Source organism: Mesocricetus auratus, unplaced genomic scaffold (assembly GCF_017639785.1).
Source record: "Mesocricetus auratus isolate SY011 unplaced genomic scaffold, BCM_Maur_2.0 Super-Scaffold_100020, whole genome shotgun sequence".
Lineage (NCBI taxonomy): Eukaryota > Metazoa > Chordata > Mammalia > Rodentia > Cricetidae > Mesocricetus > Mesocricetus auratus.
In genome coordinates this window covers 7,454,743-7,468,292 of record NW_024429201.1, presented here as the reverse complement: position 1 = coordinate 7,468,292, position 13,550 = coordinate 7,454,743, and the positions used below count along the sequence as shown (strand labels likewise).

Below are 13,550 nucleotides of genomic sequence, written 5' to 3'. Positions count from 1 at the left end.
CAAAACAGTGACCTCCATTTTTCTAGAAAATTCTAGCAGTCTCAGTCCTTATATCAAAACATGCATCCAAACTGGCATGGTAGTGTCTACCTGTAGTGGAAGAACTCAGATGGCTGTAGCAGGATGGCAAGTTCAAGACCAACCACAAACTTGTGCTACCTGGTGAGATCCCAATTCAAAAACAGAAAAGGAAAAATGCATATCCACACAAGCCCTTTCCTGCCCTGGTGGAAGTTTACCAGACAGGAAGTCTCCATATTACTACTTCTCAAAGACATACCCATTGGTAGTGGGGAGAGCCATATTAAATTTATAGCATGAAACACGAGAGAGCTACAAAGTAGTCCTTTTCCATGGGGTGAAGTTAGACACTTTTCATTTTGTAATGGATACCTCGACCTAGACCTGTGTGCTATGTAAAGCTTAGTAGTGCAGGGTCTATGTGGAGATAGGACCCATGCCTCTTTCTGACAGCTAGTGTTGTACTTGGAAAGCTTGTAAGTTCACAATGTGACGCTGCAGCTCTTTCTGGGTCCCATGAATCTTCAAATGGCATCCACACCTTCCTTGTGACTACTCTGATGATGTCATATTGGTTTTGCTAGTTAAAGAAGGAAAGATCAGCATGAATCCCTTTAAAATATGTATTTTGTATTATAACAGAATTTCATATCTGGGAAGCTGAAAGAGTCCATTGCTCTCAAAGAAAGTCAGACATGACAAACCATTTCTGCTGGCGATCGTCTGAAAGAGTAAGGATTCAAAGAGCACACTTGTTAAACTAAATCCAATCTCATAGCTGGCTTAGGTTAAGATGACAGGATGAATAATTTTTACAAAATGTTTAGAAGTGCTTGTGGGCCAAGAGAACAGGGGAGAAGACTGAGTGAAGTCACTTTCCACCAAGCCTGATGACCTGAGTTGAATCCCCAGGGCCCACATGGTATGGTAGAAGGAAAGAACAAATACTGGAAAGTTATCCCCTGACCTCCACACCCACACACAAAATAAGTAAGTGTAGCAAAAATGTTTGAAATAACAGGTCTAGGGAGAGATCTCAGTTGGTAAAGTGGCTGCTATTCAATTCTGAAAATCCAAGTTGAGTTTTGATCGCCAGGACACATGTAGAAGCCAGGCATGGAGATCAGAACTCAGGTTTTCAGAATTGGTGAGTGCTGCATTCAGTACACACACACACACACACACACACACACACACACACACAGGAGAGAGAGAGAGAGAAAGAGAGAGAGAGGCAGAGAGACAGACAGAGACAGAGAGAGGCAGAGAGACGACACAGAGAGAGAGAGAGAGAGAGAGGGGGAGAGAGAGAGAGAGAGAGAGAGAGAGAGAGAGAGAGAGAGAGAGAGAGAGAGAGAGAGAGAGAGAGAGAGAGAGAGAGAGAGAGATCCTTGGAGTTCCTTGGCTTGCAACTGAGTGACTCTGGTCTCTGCCTCCCCTCTCACATTCTTCCCCTCCTTGTCTCTGTGTCTGGAATCTCCCATCGATATTGTCATATAAGGACATCTACCTGAAGCTCCCTGTCCTAAACCCAGGGTACTCTCATCTGTAGGTCCTTACTTACACCTGCAAGAATCTGTTAGCTAGATGAGGTCACAGTGAAAAGAGTGAGAGCCAGGACTTGGACATACCCTTTTGGAGACTGCAATTCAACCAGACTATTAGTACAGCACTAGAGCTGATAGACACAGCCTTTTCTCTATACCCACACTGCAAGAGACATCAACAAATCAGTTCCACTGTGTAGAAGGACCTTATCGTCTTGGAACTTGGCTCTCTTCCCACCCTGCCCCCCACGGCCCTGTGATTATTGACTATAAAATTAGCTGCATAGACTGGACAAACCCAGAGGCAAGGCAACCCTAACACATGTGTTGAATGTTGAGTTGTAACCTGCAACTGTGAGATGAGGAGAGAGCCCCATTGGGGCTTTCTGTGAGTAAAACACAATGCTCACTAGCAGAACAGTGCGGGTCTCTCTGGAAACCAACTCACGCCATTTATTGTCCATGTGGCCTTGGGAAAATCTGATGGTGTGATCTGGTTTCTCTCTCTGCAAAGGAAGCATAACAATGCCTTCGATACCTTACCAGGGCACTGTGTGAATTTGCTGACACCCGTAAAGCTCTCTGAAAGTGAAGAGGCTTACATAAGTGCCTGGTATTATTCACACAGCGAATGTTTCCTCCTGAGAATAGAGCCATAAACAGTACCATTGTGCAGCTAGTGGAACGTGTTCAAAAGTTTCCGTTCACAACTAGTAGATCAAGTTGTGGGTGGCTGTATGGACTGTCTGTGCCCATGCCAACCTGCATCCCAAACGGCAGCACAACAGGCTATCTTGTAATGAAAAGCCCTACTGTAAGAGACGGCCAAACCACGGTATCAGTCACCAGGGTAGTCCTGTGTGGCAGGCAACTTCACATATACTCTTTCCTACAGTAGAAAAGCATCCATGACAGAAACCGCGGTCACATGGGAATTGAACATGGCAGCAGTTGAGACACAACTCTCTTCTTCCAGCACATTGAATTCCCAAGGTTGAATGATTGAGGCAGATTATAATTCGCCCTCCCTTCTTTCTTCCCTCCTTTCTTCACTCTCTCCCTCCCTACCTCCCTCCACACCCCTTCCTCCCTTCCTCCCAGGAAAAGCCAGAGTTGTATACCAGATAGTGTATTAGGGTTCAGGTTAAGGGTGCACTCTCTCTGGGTACAATTCACTTGGATGTGTGGGAACTGTCTGGACAGAACACCACTGGCCCACACAGCCGACAGAAAAGATTGCCTTTCCCCCATTGCTGGCCCTGGAGACTCTCCAAGATGTGGGAGGGGGACGATGCATTCTTCCAGGAAGATCTAGGACTCCACTTTGAGCACCTTGTCTGAAAAGGCAGCAGATATTTTCAATCAAATAATGGAGGATTAGCTACTATATTAGTCACCTTTCTCATTTTTATGCCAAAAGTACCTGGTGAAAGCAACTTGAGGAGGAAAGGGTTTATTGACCCACAGGGAACAGTCTATCGTGGTGACAGTTCACCATGACAGAAAAGTAATGGTGGCAGGAATACAAAAGTCAGCTGGTCACATTGCATCTTCAGTCAGGAAGCAGAGAGAAATGAATGAATGCTAGTGTTTGGCTCCCTTTCTCCCCTTCATTCAGCTGGAATGGTGCCACCCATACTTAGGGTGGGTCTCCCATCTCAGTTAATACAGTCTGGAAAAGTCCCTCACAGACACGCCCAGAGGGTCGTCTCCTAGCGATTGGCAATGCAGATTAACCATCGTTGTTATTAAAGAGAGTGTCTTTGTTTGCTTTGAAGCAAGGTCTCACTTTGTCACTCATTTCAGCTTTAAGCTTATGATCCTCCTGCCTCAGCCTCCTAAGTAGCTGAGATTGCTGCTTTGCACCGCCACAGCTGGTTCTAGAAACCATAGAATAACTGAACTGCAAGTGACTCATCTATTTAACAATTTGATAATTTTTTTTAATTGCGTGGCATTTTCTTTTTGGTTCTTCTTTCTAGGCACAACAATGGGCTCAAATCTTAAAAACAGTTAAAGATCTTGGGACAAGAACACCAGAAGAGATGATCATCCCTGGTAGTTTCTGTCTGAAGTTGGGCAAAAATCTTCTGATTTTCCTTCAAAGAATTTGGGAGTATTTTGTAACACTCAGGGTACTTAGTTTCCCTGATGCCTTACTTCCCTATCCATGTTAAACTTTTCTTTCAGGAAATCATTCATTCATTCATTCATTCATTCAGTGTGTCAAGTGCTAGAGCTGCTGGAAGATGGATGACTTGATCCCTACCTTCGTGCATCCCTGAACTAACGAAGGCAAGTTGATAAGTGTCATAACATAATCAAGGTCTGAGCTGGAATAACTGAAGGGCATTTCATCGTGCCTGCTGGCCTTAGGCTCAGCATCCAAGGTCCCCTTGGTTTTTCTTCCTGGAATGTTTTCTGTTCCAGTGGCCATAAGAGCTATGTTGGGAGAGAGAGCCATGGAGGTCCCTCCAAGCTCATCCAGGCTGCAGCCAGCTCCAGGAACAGGTAGGGCAGAGAAGAGTGTGTCTCAGTGTGACATCAGGGCAGAGCCTGGGGTCACTATGGGAACATGTCTACATGGCTGGATTCGTCTGCAGGTAATGAAAGAGTTGCTGAAGTTTCTCCATCATCAGTCAGTTGTCTTAAGACCCACAGAGTAGTGCTGGCCTGTGCTGGTGAAGTGCAGAGAAGCCACCTGCCGAACAAGACTGAGTGTGACTGTGAGCCTGAACAACATGATGACTTGAACACTGTTGACACCGGCCTTCCTGTAAGCTTCGATGAAGTAGACACTACTGCCTCTGCTGCATTCCAGGAGCCTTAGGATGCAGCTACCGGCCCTTTCCACATTACTCCAGAAGCCAGGGTGGGATACCTGGGAGGCGATGGAACCAGCTACACAGGAGTAACTAGAGGAGTGTGCATCCCCTTTCTGAGGTTTCACGGCCGACTTTGTTCATCGCCAACTCCGTGTGCGTCACCCTCCTCCCCGTTTCGCGCAGGGCAGCAGCATACCTATTTTCTTCTTTAGCCTCTCTTCCTAGCCGTGGCTGATAACAAAGCCAGAGCCAGGCAGGTGTGGACTCAAGTTGTCTTGGGATTATGAAGAAAGACGGATGGATGGATGTACAGATAGATAGATTAGATTGGTTAAATGATAAAATACTAAATGTCTGTACCCTTCCCCTCCCTTTCCATGTATTAAAGCCAAGAGCCTAATGTGTTGGTATTTGGAGGAGGGGTCTTTTGGAGGTGACTAGATTTAGATGTAGGTCAGTCCACGATGGGATGGGCATTGTCATGGAAGATGTGGCTTGCTCCTCTGCAGCAGAAGAGAGGTGGAGTGGAGGGAGGGAGGGGAGGGGAGGGAGGAGCGAGGGGGGAGACTGAGAATTTAGTCTGCTTGTGATGTGACCAGATACAGTCTGGGAAAGGAGATGTGTCTGTGGCATCCTGACTAGGTGGCCTAATCAGGAACTTAGCAGAAACATTGCCAGCTCATACTGAAGGGTGACAACGAGACAATGTGCATGAGTAGAGGCTGTCACACTTCTCAGATACTACAGGGTCACTGTTTGAGAATGATGTGCAAAGCTTCAGCCCTGCCTTGGGGACTTTGATTTCAGTAAGTCAGAAAGTAGCTGCCCAGAGCCTGTGCTTAGGACCCCACCTAACAAAGCAGCCTAAGGGGGTGGGGTGTACTCCTGAGTGTGGAAGGCATCAGACCAGCAAGGACACTTGGTTCTAAGTCAGAGTTAATCCTGGAAACTTGAACCTTAGTTCTAATGGCATTTCCCTTGCTGGGATGTGGAATTACTTGGGACTTATCACAGATTTCTTCCTTCCAGATTCTCCACTTTAAAATGAGATCCCATATCTTGTGCCTTCCTGATAATTGTTTTGAAAGCATATAACATCTGGTTCCATTCCCTCACAGCTGGAGATTCCTGCTCTGGGTTAATGACACCTTGAATCTCATTCACATCTAATTAAGATAATATTTACGTGCAGTTGGTTATAGAGTGAGTGCTCAAATGAGTTAAGACTTTTGAATCAGTGGGATGAGTGGGCATGTTTCCATGCAGGAAGAATATGAATGGGATAGGTGGGTGCCTGAGGTGGAATGCTATGAACTGAGAATTTGTGTCTCCCCACGGTCCATATGAGTGACGCAGTCTATTTTGAAGTGTCCTGTAAAATGTCATTTAGCATAGATGAAATCACAGGGGTGGGGCTTTCATGACACAATTAGCGTCCTTATAAAAAGAGAAAGCAGAGTGTTTGCTCTCTCTCTCTCTCTCTCTCTCTCTCTCTCTCTCTCTCTCTAATTCTATGACATGAGGACACAGTAAGAAGGTAGCCATCTGCAATCCAGGAGGAGTCCCTCACCAGGAACTGAATCCATCAGTGCCTGCATCTTGGGTTTCCTGACCTCTAGAACTATGAGAAATAAATGCCTGTTGTCTGCCTGTCGGTAGTATTCTGGGATGGCAGCACAAGCAAAGTCAGTTGACTGTCTTTATTGTTCTTAAAGGAGAAAGTGTAACCTTGTAGGGCTGCAGACTTTTGACATTGCCACAGACATTGTCACCTGCGAAGTTCAGACTGGAGAAGAGAGCACAGAAGAATTTCTTCACGTTTTCAGTAAGTTCAGGGCTTTGTGTCAGGTTGCATTCATGTCCATCCCAAGGAACATGTGGCCCGAGGACTGCAGGTTGGGCACATTTGCAGTGAACCCAATTTATTGAAAAAAGAAAAAAGACTCGGACAATGAGACTTACAACGACCTTACTTGTAATGGTAAAAAACTGAAAATAACCCTGTTTTATGTCAGAGGAATAAATGTATCCATTCTTTGAAAACTGTGCCTCCCCTAAATCAAATGAGATCAATCAATATTTCTTGATGTGAAAGCATGTTCAGCACACACTGTTAAATGAGGGCAGCCGTGTACTGTGAACAGTGTACTGTGTGCAGCATACTGTACACAATTTGATAGTTTGTGCACTTAGCAACACCCTTTACCATTATATGCATTCATTTCTGTATGTGTAAATACAAATCCATATAAATTTATATATTTTACACACACATGTACAAGTCACACACATATACACACCTATGAATGTGTATCCTTGAGGAAAGTATATACATTCTGGAATGAGAAGTGCTTGATGAGTAATATGGTTACTCAGAAGGGAACAGTATAGGATTGGGGAATAGGAAGAGATTTTTCCTACTTGTACTGTTTTAATTATCAGTGAGAATCTATTACTTGTCTAATTAAAAATATTACAGTGAGTTGTGATGAGGATTGTGGTTGAAACAAAAGGGACAGAAAATTACATCAGGACGTTTTTCTCTTCAAGTCTGCTGTTTTACTTGATTTCATTAGGGACGGAGGCTCAGAAATGGAGGTGGAAAAGGCCCTTGTCTGTCTCCTCTTGCACAGCGGGCATTCTGGAAGGACGTGGCATGTCTGGGGCGCATTGCAGAGCTTACGATAATGCTCATTCATGCTGAGGCACTGGCTTTTGCCCATAAAAGGAGGAATTACAACATCAGACCCAGATTGTTCCCATTTCCAAGCAGTCACAAAATGTCAACATAGACTGTCAATCACTTGTTCTCCATTCTCTCACAAACACTCCCTGGAAGTCAAGCTAGTCACAGAAAACAGATACAGGCACTGTTTTGACAACACTGGATACGCCTATGATTAGGAGTCAGGATAGCGTAAAAATGATTAATATGGTCCTGAAAGAACAGGGAGTGCACCTTCAGAAGGGATAATTGGATGGGCGTCCCTGCTGTGTTCACCTCCTACCCAGACACTGCCACAGGTTTCCTTCTCCCAAACAACCCCTGGCTGAGTGTTTGCCGTAACTTCTATTTGTCTGTTTGTGGCAGGGTCTTTCTCTATAGCCCAAGCAAGCTTAAAATGACAATCCTTGGTTTCCCAAGTACTAGAATTGCAGGTGTTTGACCCCACACCCAGCTTGCTGTGGCATCCCATTCCTTTCCACGTGCTGGAGTTCACACTTGGGACCTTGCGCTTGCTGGGCAAGCACTCCACCACGGAGATGCATCTCTAACATCCTCATGCCCTCCTTTTTGGAAACCAAATTTCAAGTAGCCCAGACTGATCTTGAGTGCATTAGGTAGACACAGATGTCCTTGAGGTCATGGTCATTGTGCTTCTCTGGAATGCTGGTTCAGGCCACCAGGAGGGGGGGTTATGTATTTAGTGCTGGCAGGGGGGGAGGGGGGAGAAGCCAAGGCTTCCTATGTGCTTGGCAAATGCTCTACTAATTGACATAACTTTTGGATTATGGTTAGGGAAGAGATGTAGCAGGTTCTTGGAACTTGGGCACAAAGGCCAAAGGATGTTAAAAGAAATGTGAAAATCTACTTCCACAATCAAATACATAATCCTTAAATTAGCAATAAAACCATCTCAGTAATGTTTTTTAAACCAACAGATGAACATTCTCTGTGTTTAGCAGCACTCCGAAGGATGCAGCCGCTAACTATGTACTTGCTAAGCTCTCAGTTTATGAAGCAAAAAGTCATCATTTCGCTCACCACACTTGAATTAAGGTGTCCTGGAGTAACACCAATTACACAACTGTCTAATTACCAAGCAGCTGTCTTTTTCTTGTAAATGTATTCTTACTCTCGAGCAGTCTCAGGACTAGGCCACACTGTCTTATCTCGTGAAAAAGGAACAAACTCCAGGACTGTGAATCAGAAGCTCTGGCTCATTTCCTGGGCCTCCCTGGATACGAGGGTCTGCCATCCTGGTTCTAGGAACATGGATTCCATGAGTGAGCTTCAAGCTGCAGGCAAGTCCTCCACTTTGAAACCTCAACTAAGGTGTCTCTACTTTGATCTGTGTGATACTGGACTTTCTGAAGAAAGGTTTCAAGAAAGAAAAGGAAAATTACCCAACAGTCTCTTTTTCAATCAATATCTACTGTGTTCCTAGTGTGCAAACTGTTTGTGGTCCAGAGGACCCAGCAGTGATGACATCTTCTGCCCTTGTGAACCTGGCAATCACCAAGACTCCATATCAGATCCAGCATCCTGCATCTCCAAGACACTTGGGACAGGTGTCCTGAGCAGGCTCAGAGAAGTTCTTGTCCATAGAGTGAATTGTCTGGTTGCAACTGCAACAGAACAGATTGACCACCAGAAAACTTCTGAGGGGTGTGTTTTATAAATGAATCTCAGAGTCATTGTTTTGACAGTGATCAGCTAAACCTAACACTGCATTTTGTGTTTGATTTTTTGTTTGCTTGTTTTGTGATGTTCTCATAGAATAGCAGAGGATAGACTGGGGATGTAGCTCAGTGGCACTGTTTGCCCCATGTATGTGAGGCCTTGGGTTTTATCTCGTTATGGCATAAAAGGAACAGAAAAAGACCTGAGATTGGGCAACTTGTGAAGAAAAGAGATGTGTTCCCTAGTGCTCTGAAATCTGGGAAATCCAATTCCAAGGTCAAGAAGTCCACATCTTGTGAGGGCCTTCCCCCTGTGTCATATAGTGGTGGGAGGCAGAAAGGAAGAGAGCATGCTCTGGAGGGAGGGAGGGAGGGAGGGAGAGAGAGAGAGAGAGAGAGAGAGAGAGAGAGAGAGAGAGAGAGAGAGAGAGAGAGAGAGAGAGAGAGAGAGAGGAGAGAGAGAGACAAGTTCTTCAGTAATTACCACTAAGCCATCCATGAAGGTGCCTTCATGAACCAGCTTTCTCCCACCCCTCCATAGCAACACTTTCACAGGGTTGCATTTCCAACATGTGCTTTGGGGAAAAGCATTCACAGCACAGCAGTGAAACCATTTGTATGTGGCTCATGCAGGGCTGCAGTTGGGATCAAAGCATAGGATGCACTCAAAGCCTTAGAGCTGTGTCTGGAGTGCTGCAGGCCGCGCTACATGGTATTAGCTATGATGATGTGCTCTTCCTACCTATGCCTGGACCTCCAAGGACCTCCTCAGTCACGGTCAGACAGACCCATGCCCTAGAGCAAGGTTCAACTAATGTTATGTGAATCTGCCCTAGCAGAGTAAATAAGTAAAAACGTATTTTTAGTTGGTGAACCCGCTCTAATGATGTTGAAGGCAGAGCTGGGTTTGTATAGACTTTACTTAGATCAATCGCTGCTTCAATGCATGCTTTTCCTGAGTTGTTTTCAGTGATAAAATAGCTCAAACACACAGACAGTAACCTAACAGATGCCCATGCCCCCACTACTGAAAGGACACCCTGCTGCCTCAATGTGTTGCCCAACTTGTTCCAAATAGTTGTGTAAGAGATGCAATAATTCAAAGGCAACCCAAGCTGCTTTCACATGCCTTTTACTTCTCCAAGACAATCCTACTTTTGAAGTAGATGTGTGGTATTCCATGTATGGTCTTGTGCCTGCACACAACCCGCTGTCTTGTGTTATGTGTATTTATTATTCCTATGTGGACTTTGGCACCTTCCCAGGTTTGACTCTCATAGTCAGGGCAGTAATTATACATGTCAATGATCTTGTCTCCCTGTAAACATGAGAGAGATGGCATGCACGGCCTGAGCTTTGTCGATGTTGTCTAATGTTTCCCTACATGGTAGTTCCAACATATGCTCCCAACCCACAATGCATCAGTGCTTCTGCTTCTTCACAGGTCTGCCAGCTTTGTTCCTGGCTACAACCCTCTCATGACTTGGAACTGGAGCATCCTTTATATACTTGTTAAGCAATGGCCTTGCGTCTCTGGTGCATATTAATGCCAGTTTCAATTTGAGTTTCTGCTTTTTTCTTGTGAATTTGTAAAATTTACTTCTGTATGGTGTGTATCTTTTCCTAAAGTGCATTTGTCCTTTTATCTTTATTTGGGGCATTTCTCCTCCCCACACAGACACACGATTTTAAGAAAACTCTTGTTTATCAGTCTTTTCCTTTATGTTTTATTAGTTTTTTTGTCCAGTACAAGAAAACATTCCCTACCTATATCATAACTATATTCTTCTATATTTTTTTAAAGTTAAAAATTTCCTTTCGCAGTCGGATACTACTATGGATATACTTAGTATGTGGAGTAAGATGTGAATTCAACTTTCCATTCTGTTCTCTAAATTTTCTTTTACTGTGGTTTGAATTTATCCTTTATATCCTTGGCCATTAAGAATATCCAAATTAGTAACCAGAAATTTAAGTATTAGGTTCTAACCTTGCTTTATTTGTCATTTATTTCTTTAAGGAATGTTTATAATTCTAGACTGAGTTTGTCTGTAACAGGACTTCATTTGTGGGACTTACGCAGACTTGTTTGAGATGTTTTCACTTCTTCTGGGTACATCATAGTCCCAAGAACAACCTTTAATGGAATTTCTCAGCTTGTGTTTTGAGGAGCACAGATACATAAAAGTAGTCAACCTGAAACTCGTGGACTGGAGGAAGCTTGTAAACACCAAATTTTAGGGAACTTTCTGTCTCTGTGGAGAACTTTGAGAGACAGACAAGAGTCCGGGAGTGGCTTCTCCTGATTTACTGTTTCTGACAAGTACAGAGCTTCTAGAGTGCCCAGCTAGCGGACAGGACTTGGGGTCCATTTTCCTGCATCATAACAAAGCCCTTTACCCCGCTGTTTCCTAAGAGTACTGTGAATCGAAACTCTTCATCCCACTCTGTCGCCCACTCCACAGCCAGCGAACCACAAAAGCTCTTCGAGTCTGGCTTTCAGTTCTCTTCATCTACCAGACACCTAGGAGTTTCCCTGTATTTCTTGTGAGTTGTACTATGCATTTAAAATGACTGTTTTTTCTAACTTACTCTATAGTTCTTGGAATTGCGGTGTAGGGATAAGAAGTCTAAATTCAGACAATATAAACAATTTTCCAGAATCGTTTCTTGATGTAGTTTATCTTTCTATGTGCACTTTAGAGGGCACATATCCTGCCTCTGAGACCTTGGTTTCTGAAAATATTTCACTGCCTACTGATCTCCTTCATGTCTTTATAGATGTGGCCCCCCAGAGGGCAGAGTTAAGCCTGAGTAGCTACTTTGGATGAAAGGTCTGGAATGAGGTAGAATACTGACAATACTTATTTCTGAGTATATGCAGCTGTACTCTGCTTCACTTTGGTAGGCGTATCTAGGACACAAAAATGTCATCTTCTTCCCTCTTTCCACAAAAGACAAAGTGAAGATACAGAGAAAGTTTCTTGAGAGGGAACCAGTGAGAAGATCCAGACTAAGGCCAAAGCTGAACAGCCAGCACTGTGACACGGGGCCTCCTGTTGAGCCTTTCGGTCCACTGTGATTGGTTCTGGCCTTTAGTTCTCAATTCTACCTCCCAGCTATGGTACCACAATGTGGAAAGCAGTGAATCCCACACACTGGAAGCCATTTTACCTACATGTCAGCCATTTTGTATTTTTTTTCTTTTAATTAAGACTGCATAAAAACGTTTCATTTATATCAGTGTGGGCTGATAAACTGGGAAGAACAGGATGTCTTGAGTGTCTGAATGGCTGAGGCTTTGCAACCATTTCTAGATGGGTGAGGCTGACGTAAATGCTCCCGTGACGTGTGCTGTTGAGCGTTCATCCATATTGACCGTGCATCAGTGGTGGAATCGTGGCTCTTGTTTGTTTTACCGTGTCAGTTCTCATGGAACCACAGGTGACACTTACTCCATGAGCTTCAAGAGACAGATCTCTTTCTGCTTTCTGCAGCTCTGAGCCCCTCATCGCGCATGCTCTCCCGAGTCCTCAGGGCTTAGCCAGGGAATAAAGTCTCTGCCATTTCACTATGTGCGCACAAAGCCAGGTGGATCTAATGATGGATTATTGCAGCAAAGACAAATGGGGGCTCTATTTAATTGGCCATATTGTAGATTTTCAGTGTGGGAATACCAGACCTTGAGCAGAGACCCACTTCCCCTTCTGCCTGGGAGTAGGCAGCTGTAAGACAATGTTCAGTAAAAACATGTTTACTAAAAACGATACAATAAGTTCCTGGGAAAGGCCTTCCCACAGAAACCGCCCTGACCTCGACCTTGTCCAAAGACTAATCTCACCTTAAAAACCCACACACATCCACCTCTGGATCAGAGCAGAACCAGCCAGGGGAGAGGAGAGAGCAGAAGCTTCTCTGGTGGGAGCTTTTCTTAGGAGGTTTTCTTGAACCTTTTTGGAGCCTGTTTAAAGTTTTCTTTATATCGTTGAACGAGTCTCTGTGTTGTCAATCCCCGACACCTCCGCACGTTCTCGGACACAGGCTGCGCAGCAGACGTGACAATTGGAGGTCCCACTGAGATCGTGAAAGCGAGGTAAGTGGACGGGGTTAAGAAACTATGGGGAATAGTTCCGGGAAGCTAGAATCATTGCAGTATCAAAAAGTTACTTAAAGAACATGGGACTGCAGTCAAGTCTAAAACCCTAGAAGGCTTTCTAAAATCCATCGAACGAGCCAGTCCATGTTTCATTACTGGGGGAAGCTTAAATATTCCAGATTGGGAGGAGGTTCGCCGTGATCTTCATAGACTTTTACGAAAAGAGGGATCTGAGTCCTTGCCCCCTACGACATTCTCCTTATGGAGATTAGTGAGGGGAGCACTTTTGACAGATAAGGTTCGTCACCGCCAGGTAGTTCAGGCCACAAAAGAGGCTTTTTTAGAGTTACAAGAGACTGAGACTCAAGTCTCCTTGAGTTCAGGGGCAGAGAGTGATGATGAAGAGACCGTGACTGAAACTAGAGGCTCCATTGTTAGTGAGGATGAGGAGGAGTCTCTTAGTAACAACAAAAAAACGGGTAGAGATCTCCGGGCACGACCGAAAAAGAAGGACTCCGGTCAGAATCGGTTATATCCTTCTCTATCAGACCTAGAAAATGGAAGTAGCTCAGATTCAGACTGGTCACAGTCTGAAAAGGAACGGTTACTTGCTGAGATCGTGGCCCTTAAAAAAAGAACCAAAAAAGATTCGAATTA

The 13,550-nt window shown here is 44.5% G+C and overlaps 1 long non-coding RNA gene across 1 annotated transcript; it reads left to right on the top strand.

Moving 5' to 3' along the window:
• Positions 1-644: 644 nt before the first annotated feature.
• On the top strand, positions 645-4,899 carry LOC121133171. Its single transcript, XR_005869943.1, has 3 exons — positions 645-752; positions 3,551-4,079; positions 4,172-4,899. It is a non-coding gene; the product is annotated as an uncharacterized LOC121133171 (long non-coding RNA).
• The last annotated feature ends 8,651 nt before the right edge of the window (positions 4,900-13,550 follow it).